This window comes from Mustela erminea, chromosome 16 (assembly GCF_009829155.1).
Source record: "Mustela erminea isolate mMusErm1 chromosome 16, mMusErm1.Pri, whole genome shotgun sequence".
Classification (NCBI taxonomy): Eukaryota; Metazoa; Chordata; class Mammalia; order Carnivora; family Mustelidae; genus Mustela; species Mustela erminea.
Window position 1 is genome coordinate 42780212 of NC_045629.1, and position 20335 is coordinate 42800546.

The window sequence follows — 20335 nt, forward strand, 5'->3', positions numbered from 1 at the left end:
ACTGTTCTAGATCCCAAGTGTGAGCTGAGATTGGGCATACACCTATAATGGAGATAAGATATCAAATCACAAAGCACAAATAAAAGTGTAAGTTTGGCCAGCGATAACAGAAAACTGGAACAGGTACCACATGACTTTGGTCAATGAACAGTGCAGATGTTCAAGTGCTGAGTTTGGAAGCAAGAACACGACTGGCCTCCACCTGTCCTTTCTGTCAGCCTCTAGGATGGCCCTGTTACAGCCCCTGGAACATGTGTTCATGGCTCACACCCTCAGCTGCCTTTCTCCAGACTCCTGAGAAGTTCTTTTTCTGGAACTGCAAGGGAAAGGAAGAGCCCTAAGAATCTGGTGACATAAGAGACATGAATGGGATCTGGGAAACTATCCCACAGGTAGGTGAGCAACAGGAGAGATCATTTAAACTTTTAGAAATCTCTATTTCCAAACAATTTTTAACACAAAAAGCCAGATTTGGGTAAATTAGGGAAACCAGTAGTTCTGACTGCATGTACTTTAAATAGGAAGTGTAATTATCTGTGTAACTATCAGCTTTCCTAGCTGCAGTCCCTAAATCCACAGGCCAATGAAACCTGGGGGATTCCTCAAAACACATGAACAAGGTGCTTGGGCCTCCTCTCCTCTTGGTGATGAGAGCTGAAACATTTCTCCCTCCCATTCTTCCTTTTTTTTTGCTTCTTCCCTTTTCTCTTCCTCTTACCTGATTCCTTACCAATGTGCTTTGAGGACTAGAAGGATCATACCAAACTTAGAAAGGAAGACATTAGAAGAAATGGAATAAAATACAGTTGGTGAGCCAAAAATTTCACAAAGGAGGCATGGCTACGTTAGTTCAATCTCCACTGTTTCCAAGTAGCCCGGCTTCTCCATCACAGATCCTTGGGAAAACCAGTAAGATTGACTAAAACAAATAAACTGAACATTAGCACTGATTGCGGTCTGCATTGTAACATTTCTCATTTGAAGACCATCTTAAATGTGCACATCCTGGCCCCTCTCACCCTCTGATCCTACCCTCCTATCAACCAGCAGTCTCAGACAAACCTTATACAGAGTTTTAGCCATATATTGACCTCCCTCAAGAACAGAGCAAGGGAAGCAGGGCTTCCTAATAAAATAACTTCTTTATAAAACGAAGTAACTTCAATAATTTCTTCGGGCACATTTATTGTTATCCCCACTCCCCCTCCCAACAGCATTAATATCATCAAAATCTCCATGTGTCTGTATCCCTAGCAAAAGATACAGAAAGAAGAGAGCAGGAAGCTGGACGAAGTTGCCAATCCTGAGTTCTACTGTCTGTCACTATCAAGCCTCCTGATAGCATACACGTCACTGAAACACTCTGGGTCTTCTTTTCATCATTTCTAAGATGAAAGTGCTGGGATAAGCTCTCTAGTCTCCCTTCTAGATTTAATTTTCTATAATTTTTATTCTAATTTAAAACATTATCACTGGATAAAACCTACCCACTTGGACAGAACTGATCATGGAAAAGTTGATTCAGACATTAGCACTTAAAAGCTAAGAGGATAGTCTTAGCTTAAATATGAGGGTACCTTATATATGAAGAAACTGGAGTTTGAAACAGTTTAATTACTTGCCTGACCAAGGTCAGTAAGTTTATGAGCAGTGGGGTCAGTAATCAAATTCTGATAGGCTTGAACAAAGACTATGGGGTTGGATTTGGATTTTAACTGTGGTTGAACTAATTGTTATGTGACCTTAGGCAAGTTGCTTAAGCTCTCTGAGCACTAATTATTACAAGCGGTAGTAATATGTTGCCTACATCTCAAGATTGTTATGACTTAACACAGGTGAACAATACCTAGTTAGTTCTCGACACATAGTAGGGGTGCAGAAGAGTTAGCTTCTTTTCTTAGCTCCTTCATGCTCTCATGGTGTGCCAAAGGGAAGTATTAGGTCTAATGCTGAGTACTTGTTAGCAGCCATCGTTGTAGCGTCTGGTGGACTGGAATTTAATCTCTGTGTCCTACTGCCCTCTTCTGGATCTTGAACATCAGATCGACTTGTGAATTCAGTTTATTGGTTCCTAATTGAGCAAACCCTGAACGTGACTCTCTAATGCCTACTCCAGAGATGCAATGGAAGCAATTGCTGGATGCAACAGGTGTACATTTCCAGCAGAAAAGATAACGTGATGACTCACCACCATAGCTGGTCTGTTGCAGTTCTGATGAAGTGGCTTAAAGCACACTTTCTCTCATGTGAGTGCCAGGTACTCTAATTTTTGACAGTTCCAAGTTACTCACAAACAGTGACCAAATCTGTGGCGAAACAGATGTAAGTAAGCCGCACATTACTTGGAGACTGGCTTGGAAGGGAATCCTAACCTAATTAAGGTTTGTCGTAGTCCTAGACTAACTATTCTAGGAGCCATTTGGCTTTAGTGCATATTTCTGCAAGCTTTTAAACCTTTAATTATATTTATTCACACAAATATAATCCATCTGTTTCTAATTCACTTTACATCTTTTGTAACAAACTGTTTTTTTATACCAAGTTCATGTCCAAAAAGCCAAAGACATACTTGTAAGTGGTTCAAATGTTTGGAAGTTTTTCTTAGATAAACATGGTGAAATGTATCAAATGCATTATAAAATATTTGAGGTTCAAGTAGTAGGCATATCAAAGAACAATTTACAGAGATTTGAAATATTGGAGAGTAATACTCATATCAGGCCAACACTAAGATTCAAATTTCTATCTAAAACGAACCAAAAAGAAATACTCTGTTGTGCTACCTGATGGTCTACCACAGGTATAAGCATATGGGTAACCCAAATTATATTTTTGAGAAAAGCGCAGAAACAACTAGGCAGTATCTTAGACTTTTCACACTCAAGATTAATTTTTAAGTTGGCTGTATGCGATATCATTACAACTTCAGAAAAAAATAATAACTCGACTTGGAATAGTAGATGGGTTAATGGGTTTGATGGACAGTTCAATGGTTCAACAGAAGTGATACCCTTAGAATTTTTTAAATTCAGTATATTTTTTCCAATTATTTCCATGATCCACACATTCCAAACACAAATTATTTTTCTTTATTATTTCAAATATTTATTTCATGATCAACCATCTAAGTGGAGATATACATTGCTCTAAAAAGTAAGACAGTGCAAAATATTAAGTCAAATTACATTTGAAATATGCTAAAGAGAAATTATAAACATTCTGAAAATAATTTCTCCTACAAAATGAAGAATGTGCCTAATTACAACCTTATTTGTGTTTTATAAATCTCTATTATCACACATTATATGTGTTGAAAGACTTTGAATTCTGATGCCTCCAACTTTGCTTTTCTTTTTCAAAACTGCTTTGGCTATTCTGGGGCTTTCTGTGGTCCCCTACAATTTTGGAATTATTTGTTCTAGCTCTGTGAAAAATGCTACTGATATTTTGACAGGGAAAGCAAAGCTGGAGGCATCACAATTCTGGACTACAAGCTGTATTTCAAAGTTGTAAGCATCAAGACGTGTGGTACGGACACAAAATCAGACACACAGGTAAATGGAACAGAATAGAAAACCTAGAAATGGACCCACAACTCCATAGTCAATTAATCTTCAACAAAGCAAGAAAGATTATCCAATGGGGGGAAAAAAACAACAACAGTCTCTTCAACAAATGGTATTGAGGAAACTGAGCAGCAACAAGCAGAAGAATGAAACTGGACCACTTTCAGGGCACCTGGGTGGCTCAACAGGCTAAGCGTCTGCCTTCAGCTCGTGTCAGGCTCAAGTCATGATCAGTGTGTCTCCTTGCTCAGTGGAGAGTCTGCTTCTCCTTCTCCCTCTCCCCCTCCCCCTGCTTATGTTCTCTCTCTCTCCATCTATCTCTCAAATAAACAAAATCTCTAAAGGAAAAAAGAAAAGAAAAGAAAAGAAACAGGACCACTTTATTACACCACACAAAAATAAATTCAAAATGGATGAAAGACCTGAATGTGAGACAAGAAACCATCAAAATTCTGAGGGAGAACACAGACAGCAATCTCTTTGACCTCAGTCATGAAAACTTCTTCCTAAACATGTCACTAGAGGTAAAGGAAACAAAAGAAAAGATAAACTACTGGGACTTCATCAAGGTAACCTTCTGCACAGTGAAAGAGACAGCCAACAAAACTAAAAGGCAATGTACAGAATGGAAGAAGATATTTACAAATGACATATCTGATAAAGGGTTAGTATCCTAAAGGTATAAAAAACTCAACACCCAAAAAGCAAATAATCCAGTTAAGAAATGGGCAGAAGACATGAACAGACATTCTTCCAAAGAAGACATACAAATGGCTAATAGACATATGGAAAGATGCTCAACATCACACATCATCAGGGAAATACAAATCAGAACTACAATGAGATACTACTGCACACCTGTCAGAATGGCTAAAATTAAGAACACAGGAAACAACAGATATTGGCGAGGATACAGAGAAAGGAGAACTCTTTTACACTGTTGGTGGGAATGCAAACTGGTTCAGCCAGTCTGGAAAACAGTATGGAGGTTCCTCAAAAATAGGGGCACCTGAGTGGCACAGTTGGTTGAGTGGCCATCTCTTGGTTTTGGCTCAGGTGATCATCTCAGAGTTGCAAGATCCAAGTTCTGTGTCAGGCTCCACGCTCAGCGGGGACTTTGCTTAAGGCTCTCTCTCCCTCTCCCCATGCCTCTCCCCCCACTCCTGATTTCTCTCTCTCTCTCAAATACATAAATCTTTTTAAAAAGTTAAAAACAGGGGCGCCTGGGTGGCTCAGTGGGTTAAGCCTCTGCCTTCAGCTCAGGTCATGATCCCTGGGCCCTGGGATCTGGCCCCGCATCGGGCTCTCTGCTCAGCAGGAAGCCTGCTTCCTCCTCTCTCGCTGCCTGCCTCTCTGCCTACTTGTAATCTCTGTCAAATAAATAAATAAAATCTTTAAAAATAAATAAATAAAAAATAAATAAAAAGTTAAAAACAGAACTACCCTACAACCCAGCAATTGTACTACTAGGTATTTATCCAAAGGATATAAAAATACTGATTTGAAGGGACACATATATCACAATGTTTACAGCAGCATCATCAACAATAGCCAAATTATAGAAAGACCCCTAATGCCCATCAGCTGATGAATGATAAAGAAGATGTGGTATGTATATGCAATGGGGTATTATTCAGACATCAAAAAAAAATTTAAATCTTGCCATTTGCAATGAAGTGAATGGAGCTAGAGTACTACGCTAAGCAAAGTGAGTCAAACAGAGAAAGACAAATATCATATGATTTCACTTCATTGCAGAATTTAAGAAACAAAACAGATGAGCATAGGGAAAGGAAGAAATAAAAGAGAGGAGGCAAACCACAAGAGGCTGTTAACTATAGAGAACAAACTGCGGGTTGCTGGAGGGGAGGTAGGTGGGGGATGGGCTAAATGAATGAAGAGGATGAAGAAGGCCCTTGTTGTGATGCGTACTGGGTGTGGTAAATAAGTGATGAATCACTAAATTCCACTCCTGAAACCAATATTACACTATATATTAACGAACTATAATTTAAATAAAAGCTTGAAATATAAATAAATATATAAATAAGTAAATAAGAGGACTTTGCAGATTAGTATTATTAGAAACCACTAAGACATGCCCTTGTTTAGACCTGACATTCACAGATGAGAAATAGTATTTCCAACACCACCTAGCAAAGAAGGCATGGAGTAGGAGCCAATCTCAGGATGGCAGACACTACACCTCCACAATGTACCCTTCTGAAGTACGCACACAAGCGTGCACACACACACACACACACACGCACAATTCATATAACCATATACCCATCCTGCAAACACAAATGGACTATAATCAAGACCCGTATCAAAAATCATCTTCTTAACAAATCCCCCCCATACTCCAACAAAATGAATGGTCCTTTTCTCTGGTACCCAACCCACTTGTTCATTCTTCTCTCCTGGCCTTTATTGCATTATAATTATTGTTTATATGGCTGTCACTTATATCCAGACTATGAACTCGGCAAAAGTAGAGGCTCTATGTCCTATTCAGATTTTTATCCCAAACACCTAGCCTGATGCCTAGAACACATCACAGTAGATGCTTCAGGAAGCGTGGTTGCAAACAGGATAACTTGTTTGAAATTCTCTGGTTCTTTTGTCTGTGTGTTAGACGCTAAACATCGGGGTCAGCTGACTTCTAAAACACTTCTCCACACCCAGACAACAGCCATCTCACAGTTAAGTCAGTAGAAGTGGTGAGCTTTCAGTAACAGAGGGCATTCAGCCATAGACTGGGTGACAACTTGATGGGACCTGAACCATGAAACAGATAATCGGGTTTGATAACCTTTCAGGTTCCTTTCAGGTTCCTTTCAGACATGACCTCCTGTGATTCAATACAGGATGCTTCCTTTCTCATCTGCTCATTTACCTTTTGACTACTTTGTGAGAACTACCAAGGCAATGACATGGAATTCTTGAATTCCTGAGATGTTCTGAAATAACTAGGGAAGCTAAAATATGCTTGTGAGGTAGATCCTACCTATAACTCACCCAGGAAACTGGGTTAGACTATGTCCTCGCTCCCTTGACAGCTCCTAAATTCTAAAGTTACTCATCATTTTTCACTGATTTTGACTTAGACTCTCTTTCATCTTTCCCAGCCAGGGCTCCTTCTCTCAGTTCTGTTGGCTTTCTTCCACCACACAGACTCCCCGACAAGCTCCAATCAGAGCCGACACAAGCAGTACTGTATTGGACGCACTGTGCTGGGCACTTCCTATCTGTTGTGTCGTTCTGCTCCTAACAAGTGAATACACTGCAATTCCCGCATTAAAGGATCAAGGAACTAAAACGAAGAAACACGCCCCATGACTACCACTAAAAAATGGCGGAGCTGCAATCCAAGCCCGTGGCTTTCCTACTCCAGAGTGCATGTCCTTAACCTCTAAGCCAGTGTTTCTCCAACTCTGTTGCGCACACAGGTCATCTGTGCACCATGATTAGAAACAGATCCTGATTCAGTTGATCTGAACTGGGACCTAAAGTTCCACATTTCTAGCAAGTTCCCGGGTGGATCTGTTGGCCCTCTGATGACTCTTTGAACAGCAAGGGATGATGCCTTTGCCCTTCCCTTGCCTTCAGGCTTTGAACAACTAGCTCTCTTCGGTTTCCCTGCCTCCAGATTTGGCAGACACCAAGAAGCTAACTTGAGGGTGCAGTGGGTGGGTTCACCATTTCGGGAACACACACTCCAGCCCATGTAATAGTTAGCGACCGACGGGGATGACAGGCACCAGGACACACCGCACAGAGGTCCCCAGCAAGCAGCTTCAGCCCGCTAAAGAATGGAGAGAAAGTGTCAGGACTCTTTCTTCTCCGGCCTGGACCCACCAGAATTTAACTTTAACATATCAAAAGCAAATAAATAAAGGAGGCATCGGTCTATTTTACAATACAGTATCCATAAAGAGCTACTTTTTAATGCAGTTGATGTTAAAATGTAAATTTTTTTTAAGCTAAACAAGAATACCAACACCAAAGGAAGATCAGGACAAGTAAATTTAATGACTTAATGTTGCACGATATAAAATCATTCCACTTGAATAACTTTTAATTAATTATAGTGCATATATGCCAATTATGCCTGATTTATTAAGAGAAGTTCAGCAGCACTGGCTCCTGATATATAACACTGGTTGCCATGGTATCCAAGCTTTACAAGGACATCTTAAGGATCATGATGCTAGTGTCAGGTGGTAAGTTTGACCTTCTGGGGGTTTAATGATAGATGACTGTCCTGTTGAAAATACCTCAGGCACAAGGTAGAAGCATAAAGGTTGTACAGTTATTCAGCTTCTTATTTTATTGGAGTTTGTGCATCAGCAGCCATAAATATAAGATTGTGCACGTACATGAGGGTATACACACATGCATACGGCTTCACGCATGAGCCCTGTGCTTGATCAGCACCTTCTGTCGTCCTCACCAGGTCCTGACAGGAATCCATCCATACGCCAGACCTCAGCTTACCCATCAAAACCTACCCAGCCTATGCCCCACTTCCCCCAGGACTGCTCTTCTCACAGGGATGACTGAACAGCCAGAAGTCTTCGGACAGCATTGTAGCGAACACACGCATTCACCCCCACCAGAGAACGCCGTGGCTCCATGGCATGGCTTCGTCAAAGATTCATGCCTTCGGCAGGCTCCCAAGATTTCTTGGGAAATTTTAATGGCATGGAAAGTGGCTTTCAAATTCCAAGAACAAACCTAGAGATGAGTTGAAGGTTTCAAACCTACCACAACCACCTGAGGAGCTGTTCTCTCTACCTTTCTGTTAAAAAGAAAAAAAAAAAAAAAAAGGAGGAAACATCTGCTTTCTGTGCCAAGTCTCAAACATGTCAATGAAGATTGTCACGTGAAGAGAAGACAGTCACCGTACCTATGTGTTCTTTCATTATGGCTGTCCTGCCTTTATCCTCGTCATTCCCCTGCTCGCTTTCCAAAACTATCAGTGCTCGTAGAAGCAGTTCTGGTTTTAGTCTCTGCCAGGGATGTCTACTGGGGTTACTGGGACTGGGGATATGGATGCAGGTATAGCTGAAGGAGAAAAAGAAGAAAAAGTAAAGAAGTTAGTTGTAGCTCTTCATGAGTTAATGAATAGCTCAACATACTTCCCGTAAGGTCATCTTATCCTTTAAAAAAATCGTTCTCTCGGATATTTTCTTTCTGTTCACATTCCCTTTCCCCATGAGTCCCAGCTGGCTGTCTCTGAGCTTTATAGGAAGCCTCAGCCCCAGGGTTGCAGAGGACGGCTCTAGCCCACTTCAGCAAGGAGGCCTGGGAACTGCGAACCCTGGAAGAATGACCCTCTGTCTGCAATTATTGTTATAAATGTTCCTCTGGAACTCACTAGTGGCCGTATGGTCTTTAGTTTTTATTTGAGAACATTCTTGGCTTGTTTTCTATTAAAGGCAAGGCAGGCAGAGAGCATAGTAAATGAAAAGATATTTCCAGCCGGGTTCTCAGCGAGATTTACTTTTCAGTAAATAAAATACCCCTGGGAATAAACTGCTCATCCTTTGAGATGTATTACTATAGTTCCTATCATATCTGTCAATTCAGGAAAAGAGACAATTTGCTAAGTATCCTGTTTCCCTGGAAATTAATTCTTACGTGAACTGCTTCAACCACTTTGTCCTTTTACCTCCCAGATCAAATATAGATTCTTGGCCTCCTCTTCAGGGCTACCTGCCACGGCAGCTACTCGTTTCGAGACTCTCGCACCCTCTCGACAGGCTGAGCTGTGGCCAGCCATTCAGCTGCTTGCTGGCTCTCCTGCCTGTGTGTATGACAGCCTCTGACTCAACTGCCTCACCATTAACTCATTCCTTCCTGAAGATGACCCAGAATGATTAAACTAAAATGTTGATTCTTTCCTGGAACATGTCACCAACTCCTTCCTGTCTGCCTTAAGAGCAGGTAGACTGTTGTTGTCCATTTTCTATCCTTGGAATAGTCTTTGGTATTAAAAATGAACTACCACTGAGATCTACTTGAACTATCAATTCCTACCTGCTTCAGCCCTGCCCCCAACACCCCGCCAGTAAGTCAGCAGATTTAACCTTTCCTGGTACCCAAGTGATGGGGTTGTCTGAGCAACCATTTTTCCCTTTCTGGGTTCTTAACCCTTTGAGAGCAGTCAATGGTGGCCAGAAGAGAATCAAAACCCCTGATCAGATTTATTGTTTCAAGAGCTGGACTGGAAAATATTGCAAGACTTCTCTCCTCCCTCCCTATCCCCCTAAGCAGCCTATAGCTAACTGGCAAACCTGGATCAAAGTGAGAAAAAATACAGTTCGGCCTAATAGAAGTCTGTGTATCTTGGTCTGTTTACCCCTGGAGACTGGGAGCACAGGTTTCCATGACGCCTGGGCTCGGGCAGGTCCAGCAGATCAAAGGGCAAAGAAAAAAAAAAAAAATGCAGGGGGCTGGTGCCATCTGTTACATCCATAAGATGATTCCACCCTAGAATTAACAAACAATTGCCAGGTCTTAGGTGCTTACGAACCCCGAGATTGATAGCTTGCTCATGTTCCGAGGCCATGTTGGGTCAGCTGCAATTCAGCTCCCCACCATCTCCACTCCAGACTTATTTATCTTGGGACACTGTTAGTCAGAGGGCAGCCGGAAAGAAGCATAGCAAATCCTACCCTGGTGTTTAAAGCTGCTGAAAAGCAGATCCAATTCACCTCTGTGGAGTCAAGAATTTGGTTTTGCTCAAAGATACAGGTATTTGGGGGCAACGACATGGGCAATCAGTTAAACATGCTTATATAATGGAGCCCCAATAAAAACTCTGAACTCAAAGCTCAGGTGAACTCCCCTGGTGGTCAATGCTGCATGCATATTGTCTCACATTAATGGTGGGAGGGTGAAATGTCCTGCGTATAATGGACACTTTGCATTTGGAACCCTCCCAGACCTTACTCTAGCATGTCTTCCTTTAGCTAATTTTTCATCTGTATGTTTTTCCTAAAATAAACTGTAACCATGAGTACAGTAGCTTTCAGTGAGTTCTATGAGTCTTTCTAGCAAATATCAAACCCAAGAGTGGTTTGGGGAACCCCTAAACTTGCATTTGATGTCAGAAGCGAAGGTGGTCTTGTATGGACTTTTCCCTCAACTGTAGTTGCCCTATCTCCTTGTAGCTGGTGACAGAAAGCTTGGGCAGAATTGGCAGTCTGGAGGACTGTGCCCTCAAACTTTGCAGCTTGTCTAACTTTGAGTAACTTCCATTCAAACTTCCTCAGCCAAAGCAAACCCGAGGCCGCACTGTCTTAATTCATTGGGGGAGGAATATATAACTCTCCCATAAGAAGGGTCATCACAGGAAAGGCAGCCACAGAAAAGAACAGGAAATGCTTTGAACAATAAAATCTACCACAACGGGTTGGGTAAAGAAATATAAAGACATGAACTAAAACGACATTGGAGAGATGACAGAAAGACCAGATATGATAGAACAAAATCAAGGAAATGAGATGTTTGATCCAATATGAGAGTAATGCCATTGAAGTAAGAATCACTTACATTTGTAGGTAATTGCTGATACCATTCACTGAGTAGAAGAGCATTGGGGATAATAAGTTTAATACTGAACATGTTAATTTGAGCATCATCCAAGAAGGGGTGCTTGGTTCAATTATATGTCTAGAACTCAACAGAGAAAGACAGCTAGAGATAGGTTTAGAATTCATCTCCCCATAGGGCAAAGTTGAGTGCATGAGATCACTATGAGTATCTAGAATATTAAATGGGGAGGGCTAAGGGGAGGGACTCCCAGGGCAATGCTTTCCTTGCACTTTTTCACGTCAGTACACATAGATATTTGTGCAGCCCACTGGGGTAAACAGACAAGACAGCTCAAGTCTGGAGGCAACTAGCCTGGGGGCTCTGGCCACAGCAAAAACTAAGGGGATCACTGTTTCATGCTGGTTGGGAAGCTCAGTCCTATGGAATAAATGCATTTAGGCAGCTGGAAAAGAACAAAGAAAACCAGGAAGTAGCCACAGAAGAGGAAAGAACTGTTAGAAGGAACTTGAGAGAGTTTGCATAGAATGAAAACTGAAAGGTATAAGCCAGTTTGGGCGAAGAGTAAGTTGCTGATGAACTAAAAGAAAAGGGTTTTGTGGAGAGGTGATATGGAGTCATGACTTCGCGGGTTGAGGAATGAACGTGACGGGGAAAGGACAGAGCATGAGTAGAGACATGAGGGAGATCCGGTCTATGGAGGAGAAGAAAGACATTGGCAAGAACCAGAATCTGTCATCAGGTTTATGGGAAGTTGTTTTGAGATGGGCAAGACCAGAGCCTTTCTCAAAGCTGAAGACAAAAAACCAAGGGAAAAGGGGAAGTTGACAAGAAAGAGAAGAAGTGGGTGATCTAGAAATAAGAACAGTCGGAGGATGGCATCCAGAGGCCAGACAGGCAGGAGGAAGGACAAATGTTGCCTTGAGGAATAAAAAAAGGAGGATTCATTAGAGCGGAAACAATGGAATCCTGGGCAGTGGGTGACAGTCCTGTGAGACTCTTTTCTCTCTGCAGGAAAAGTTTCTGTCCCCTGAGGGCATGACAGGTGTGATACAGACAAGCCAAGCTGCACACAGTGCTTCACGTGATGTTCCATTAAACTGGGCGTAGACAAAATCTTGAATAATAGACTATTTGCTCAATGTGTCCTTTTTCACTCCATCCAAGGCCATTCCATGATTCACCTCCTCCATTTTCTTCCTGCCTCACTTTGTTCCAAACACATCAGCCTTCTTGTTAGTCCCTGAATATGATAAGCATCCTCCTGACTCGGGGCCTTTGCACAAGCTATTCTTTCCATACAGAGCTTCTGTGTCCAGCCACTGGCATGGCATCCCCCTTCAACTGCTTGAGACCTTGATTAAAAGCTCACTTATATGTTGGCTAATTAAATTCAAATTAAAAAAAAAAAACCACCTCACCCTATTTTAGAAGATTCCCTATTCAATTATTTTATAATAACACCCTTCCAGGATTCTCTTTATTCCTATCCTCCTTTCCATTTCTTTGCAAGACTTGTCCTCACTGACATATTTTTCATTTGATTGCTTGCTTAATGGGTGTTCCTTCGTCTAACCCTGGTCCTAGAGCACAGAGATTTAGTCTGTTTTGTGACCTGTTCCACGACCAGTACCGAGGAGATTGCCTATAGCAAATACAGAACGGTCAATATTTGCTGATGGAATTCCAGCTCTCTCTTCTACTCTGTGTCTTCTTTAGAAAATGTGCCCTTTTCCCTCCTTTCCAATGTCCCCCTTTCCAATGTCTCTGCCTCTTAACTTCCCTTTCTTTCCAGCAGATCAGGAAGGGATCTACCACCAGATAATTGTACAATCATTGCTTGATTACTCTTCAGTGTGATGAATTTGGGTCATTGGACCTTGACATATACATTTATAATTCCACTTTTATTTATAAGGGTGTAAAAAATTTTATTCCAAATTAAAATAAATTCCAGCATCATAAACTAAACTTTTCTCAAACAAAGCCATTTTATGTTAGCTATGGAATAAGAAAGTCAATGGAGAGGATGTCTGAGTGGCTCAGTCATTAAGCAGCTGCCTTCGGCTCAGGTCATGATCCCAGGGTCCTGGGATTGAGTCTTGCATCGGGCTCTCTGCTCCGTGGGCAGCCTGCTTCTCTGTCTCCCACTCCCACTGCTTATGTTCCCTCTTTCACTGTGTCTCTCTCGGTCAAATAAAGAAATAAAATCTTTAAAAACAAAAAAAAAAAGAAAAGAAAAAGTAAGTCAATGAAGAGAGTCTCTCCCCTAAATAATCCTGGCCTGTTAGGCACCATTTTAGAACCCTTTCTCTTACAGTCCCCGTTCTACCCAGCGCTGCAGCAACCAGCTCTACAAGGGCTCCCAACAACCCCACATAGGGAATAGCCCAGGAGAGCCTCACCTCAGGCCACCTGTGGGCCTCCTACCTTATAGTCATGTGTTCTCTCCAGATGGTGGCAGGCCCTACCAGGCATCCAAAACTGTATAGTCCAGAAATTCAGAAGAGTTTATAGCCTCAGGGTAAAAGTCTGGAGCCTGTGGATACATCCTTCCCCCATTCTGCCTCTGTTATGGAATTTTATGTCAGGATGAATCATAACCTACGTCTCACCCACATCTCATTTATGACAGGTAGGGGAGACTTTTGACTTTAGAGCTGATGCTAGGATGAATTAAGACTTTGGGGCTGTTGGCATGGAATACATGTATTTTGCACGAGAAAAGGACATGAATTTTGGAGAGCCAGGACAGAATGCTATGGACCAAATTGTGTGATTAAGTAGTAATTTTCTACTCTGTTTGCTTGTCTTGAGCATGGAAACCATCTGCAACACCGTCTATATTAACGTGACTTTACTATCCACCTGTCAGCATTCATTTGACTTTAATATTCCATGAAAATTTTGCCAGGAAGTTTTCCAAGAAAATAAAGTTGCATTGTTTTTGTTTCCGGAACATTCTGAAAATCCATTTCTCCATGCAATGAGAAACTCTATGACCCCCGTCAGAGTTAAAAGCCCATCCTCCAGACAATAGGCCTCCCAACCTGACTCACTGCATGATGCTTCATCCTTTAAAATCTACTTGCTCATCCTAAACAGTCACATCATGAACTTTGCTCAATCCCAGTCAGGTCCATACACGGAAATACCTTAAACCAGACCCCTAAAGACCTCATAAATATCCTGCTTGTGCCTTCTTTCTTCTAAAATGCTTGCCTCCCTTACTGTTTGTTTTTGTTTTTGTTTTTGTTTTTTAAGATTTTATTTATTTATTTGAGAGAGAGTGAGAGAGCACAAGTGGGAGGAGAGGGAGAAGAAGGGTCCCTGCTCAGTCAGGAGCCCGATGCGGGGCTCAATCCCAGGACCCTGAAATCATGACCTGAGCCGAAGGCAGATGCTTACCTGACTGAGCTACACAGGTGCCTCTCCCTTACTGTTTTCTCATCAATGGTGTCTTTTCAGGGAATTTGACAGTCAATGGACTTTTATTTTTGCTGGAGAATACAGAAGCCAAAGAGGACCATAATAATTTCTGTTTTCTATCATTTTCACACTAAACGCTCTAGCAATGGGCCTATTTGTTCTCCTGCTTATTCCAAACACAGAAGAGAATCTCTTTTTTGTTTGTTTTCTTTACAGGGCACCTGGGCGGCCCAGTTTGTTTCCTTTAGCACTTTCTTCCCCCAACCTTACTGCATTTAGAGCTTTTTAATCTTTCACACATTGTTTCTTCTTTCCCTCCAAGCTTCCATGGCCTTACCTGGTAGTGAGGAAACCGCCTACAGCACAGGACAATGGGGAGATGAAGTGAGAGAATGTTTGTGACTACATTGTGCTATGTATATTTCCGGGACAGAGTCCCCCTTCATTTTCTCATAGCTTTTTGCATTTATCTCTATTTTGGTACCTACATCTGGCTCTCTCTTTCACTACAAACCTCAAAAAAGTAAGAGCTGCCATCTTTTTATCTACTCCAATATTCTGCACAGTGTGACCTCCAGAAGTTGGTCCTCTGCCCCACACGGCAGAGAGGAAAGAGACCAGGCAGCATCGGCGTGGCGGGCAGAGTAGAGAACAGGCAGCCGGAAGTTCCACAAGCCCTGACTAAGGCTGGAGACCTGAAGGCAAGTGGGCAGGTGCCCAACGAAGGTCAGAAGCAAAAGTTCAAGCCTGCACACAGACGCAAGTGGCACCAGTTGACTTCTGATCTGAACGTCCTTGTCTTAAAGGAGTCATCTCCCCACAAACAGCAGATGCGTTCCTGGATTGCCCTACCATGGTCATGCTCCATAGTTCATTTTTACAGCTTCCTTCCCCTCTTGAGTACTATTTCTTTCCATGGTTCCTGGCAACAGAAACCATTATTTAAACTCTTAAGTATTCTCTCCCCAACCTTAGTACCACGTCCGGCTCTATCTAATGTGTTTTTCCTTTACCATTAGGAACTCCAAGATAACCAAGTTGTTTTCTCAGAATTTCCCCTAATATGTGATTGGAAAAGAAATCAGACTTACCCAGGGCCACTGGAGAGCAAAAGGACTGTGTCTAACAAGTATTTAATGGACAGGTGTCTACATAATAAGTCTGAGTCTCATCATTCAGCCAGAGGACATTCATTTACTCTGGCTAGTGTTCAAAATTCTCTGGACAGGAAAACATTCTGCTCTCTCCCCAAGGGTTTTATAGTACCCTCAGATCAGAAGAGCAAATGCGTGTAATCCAAGGATGCGTACATTTTCAGAGAGGGCCAGCTTTCTGTGTGAGCTGATGCCCTTCGACTTGTATCGTTGAGCAGCATAAATAGTAAGAAGACTACATAATAAATTAAGGAGGGGAGAATTTTTTTTTCACTACCAGACACAGAAAAAATGTACTACAGAATTTGCCTTAAGTTTTTTTAGTCAGGAGGCTTTCTTTAACTCCATGATTTTGAAATCTGGACCCTAGTAACAACACAAAAACTAATTATTTACCTATATACGCATACATGCGTGCATATCCAAGTCCCTTAAAACACCCCTCTAATGGATTCCGCAACAGTGTCTCTAATCGAGAGTTACAAATTCAAATGCCTCTAGGGATGAGACAGGTACACTGTTAAGCAATATGCAGCAGTAAAGATGACAGCAAAGCAGAGAGTGCGTGTTCTGCCTAAGAATATTCAGATTTATTTCTTACCAATACTTATTTTGCTAATTAAAGCTCCTGCTCGCCACATCTAACTATGTGGCCCTAGTCTGTGACCTCCACAACCAGCTTCTGCCACGATGCCATACAGAAGCACATTATATTCCTCTGCTAACTCTGTTGCTCTCAATGAGCCTTGAAATGCTTTACTTTGGGTCTTACATACAGCAAAACTCACAGTCTGAGTTCTAATCTCGAATACATTCTCCAGTTCTACCACTAAGAGCCACCAACAGCATCTGATTAGCTGGCCCCCAAGATACTTTCTGGAGACGGACTCAAGTTAATCAACTTTCCACTACTAATAATAGCAACAGCTAACTTTTATTAAGTGTTTATTATGTGCTAACATAAAATCGTTGCTCTCCCCACATGTCATGAACAATGACCAGTCAGTAAAGGTAAGAGCTGTGGCATAACTCACAATTCAACTGACTCACGAAAATCTGTATGGTATTGTGCACACACCATTGCTGCTGTCCACAGAGCTGCCCGTTTGGACTTCAGTCATTGAGCATGAGTGTGTGTGTGTGTGTGTGTGTGTGTGAAAGAGAGAGAGGAAATTATATAGTCTCCAGGTAAATGTGTGTTTCAGCATGTCATTTTACCCAGTACACATTCCGTTCTCATTATCATCCAAGATCTCTCAAGGTGCTTTGCAAAGTCATTAATGTCCTATCACTTTTATGTTAACATAACATTTAAAATTTCTTTCCCAGCTTAATGAAAAAATGAATAAAAGTCATTTTTTTCTTAGTGAATGATTCTAACCGTGTGATAATATGTAGTCTGGGCGAGTTAAAAGTGAGGCAGAAGAGTCTAAGTGAGGCAGAAGAGTCTAAGCGATGCCGTGGAAAGTTAGTCCAGACTCTGATGTTCTTATTAGTGCAGATTAATTATTTGAAAAAAATGTGCTCCGTGACAAGTGGATATGAGGTTGTGACATCAGGAAGTTAGAATCAAAGGCTTAAAATTCCTTTTAAAATTCTAGGAAGACATGTTGATAGGAGCATAAAAATTCATCTCCTAGAGCAAGGGTGGACAAAGTTTGGCTCTCAAGGCCAGACAATCAATATAAGTGTTTATTATGTGCTAAGTCTCCATTGCAGCCAGTCTCCATTGCAAATACTCAGCCCTGGCCCCGCGCTAGGAAAGCAGTCACAGACACCAGCAAGAAACCACATGCAAATGAAGGGGCATGGCTGGGTTCCAATAAAACTTTAAGGACACTCAAATTTGAATTTCATAAAACTTTAATGTGTCACAACATATTATTTTTCTTTTGATAATTTACAATCATTTAAAGATATAAAAACAGGCGCCTGGGGGGCTCAGTCAGTTAAGTGTCCACCTTTGGCTCAGGTCATGATCCCAGGGTCCCCAGATAGAGGCCTGGGTTGGGCTCCCTGCTAGGTGGGGAGCCTGCTTCTCCCTCTCCTCCCTCTTTATGCTCTCCTTGTTATCTCCTTCTCTTGCTCTTTCAAATAAATCAATAAAATCTTAGAGGTATATATATATATATATATATATATATATATATATACACACATGCAAACAGACACACACATATATACATACATACGTGTGTGTGTGTGTGTGTGTGTGTGTGTGTGTGTATGTATGTATGTATCCTTAGCTCGTGGACTGTCCAAAAACATGCAAGGAGACAAAGTTGACTTATAGGCCATATTTTCCCATTTTAACAATCCTGAAACCTAAACTTACAAAGGGTGATTGAATGAGTTTTGCTGTGGAGTAAGAAATGTAGACAAGTCAGTTAGGTTAGTCTGGGCTTCACACCCTCCCAGCATCACCTTACTTTAACTTCCCCAGATGAATGAAAGAGGGGGGCCACCTCCCTCCTCTCTACATGAGACACTGCCCCTTAATCATTTCAGAATCTACAAATAACCCTCTCCACCCTGACTTTATTCTCTACCTCACTCCTCATATAAGAGAGTTAAAATGTGACCTATAATTTACCCAGTTTTGTTTTTTTTTTTTAAGGAGAGGGAAGTAAACCATAAGAGATTTTTTTTTAAGATTTTATTTATTTACTTGACAGACAGAGAAAGATCACAAGTAGGCAGAGAGGCAGGCAGAGAAAGAGAGGAGAAGCTGGCTCCCTGCTGAGCAGAGAGCCCGATGTGGTGCTTGATGTGGGGCTCGATCCCAGGACCCTGAGATCATGACCTGAGCTGAAGGCAGAGGCTTTAACCCACTGAGCCACGCAGGCACCCCTGATTTATCCAGTTTAATTGTGATGTTAGATGAGTGTTTTTGAGAAATAATACTATGGGAGAAAGTGCCTCAGATGGTTAAGTAAAAAAATCAGCAAACCCCACCATACACACAATATGATCCTAATCCTGGGAGGGGAGAGTTACTTTTTTTGAAGGTGGTTTGGATTTTATCTAGATTGTTCTCAGTCGCTTCAGAAGTTTAATAACTATTTAACAATAAAACACATTAGGTTCTTCATTTTCTTTCTAAATATTCCAACCCTTGAAGCTGATCTCCATCCCTTATGTGGCTTCCACTAACTCTGATTTGTATCTCCTGGCCTTAAATCCCAAACCTTAATACTCATCTTCCATCTAAAAATAGAATCTCTAACAAGAGCCATTATAAGTAACACCTTGTGACTCTAAAAACTCTAGAAAGCTGCTAGACTGTTCTAGGGAAGTGAGCCCTTGTCAAAGAGAGACTTTTAAAATCATTCTGTCCTTGTCTGTGAATGGCTTTATTATTATATAGTTACCTGATAATTAACACAGATCAACCAATTAGGCTTAACATTAGTGTCACCTGATGCTTGCTCTGAATCCTGGCTTTCCAGTGCAAATTAAAGCCTACTAATTAAATAAATTTGAATGCCAATAGATGACGCGTGGCAAGAACTGATTCAGAAAATACTATAGTCAATGGATTTGTTAATGCTTCCTTCCTAAATTGATATGAACTCAAAAGGAAGGGAAGGGCATCAAACTTAGCATCCTCTATGATAAAAAGTTAGAGTAGGTTAGAATTTGCAGAACTCAGGTAAAACTAAGCAACACACTCTACTATTCAAAGGGCTCTAATCCCATGGTAAATTCTTAGGTAATATATATATATGTACACATATATTTATATATATATACACACCATTGGCTCTAATCCCATGGTAAATTTTATATATATATATATATACACACACACACACACAAACACACACACACACACATAACCTAAGAATATTATTACCTATATATATTACCTAAGAATTTATATATATATATATATATATATATATATATATATCCTAAGAATTTAGGTGTTATATATCTAAATATATATATTTAGATATATAACCTAAGAATATATATTACCTAAGAATTTACCATGGGATTAGAGCCCTTTGATTAGATTAGAGCCCTATGTACATAAATATTTTTTTAAGATTTTATTTCTTTATTTGACAGAGAGATCACAAGTAGGCAGAGAGGCAGTCGGAGAGAGGGGGAAGAAGGCTCCCTGCTGAGAAGAGAGCCCGACGTGGGGCTCGATCCTAGGACTCGATCTTAGGACCCTATCCTAGGACTCGATTCCAGGACCCTGAGATCATGGCCTGAGCCAAAGGCAGAAGCTTTAACCCACTGAGCCACCCAGGCAGCATATATATATATATATATATATATATATATATATATATATATTTTTTTTTTTTTAAGATTTTATTTATTTATCAGAGAGAGAGAGAGGGAGAGAGAGTGAGCACAGGCAGACAGAAAGGCAGGCAGAGGCAGAGGGAGAGGCAGGCTCCCTGCTGAGCAAGGAGCCCGATGTGGGACTCGATCCCAGGACGCTGGGATCATGATCTGAGCCGAAGGCAGCTGCTTAACCAACTGAGCCACCCAGGCGTCCCCCACATATATATTTTTTAAACTAGACAGAGTTCAGATGCAGTAGTTCACTGCTTTTCCTATGCATTCATTCCACACGCCCAGGGTTCTTGGGCTCAGGTGTCAGAT

General features: G+C 41.3%; 1 long non-coding RNA gene across 1 annotated transcript in view; it reads left to right on the forward strand.

Moving 5' to 3' along the window:
• LOC116575240 overlaps positions 1 to 10004 on the forward strand; it is a 37224-nt gene extending 27220 nt beyond the window's left edge. The window contains exon 3 of the long non-coding RNA XR_004279667.1: positions 9251 to 10004. This is a non-coding gene — a long non-coding RNA (uncharacterized LOC116575240). The remainder of the gene's footprint in view (positions 1 to 9250) is intronic.
• The last annotated feature ends 10331 nt before the right edge of the window (positions 10005 to 20335 follow it).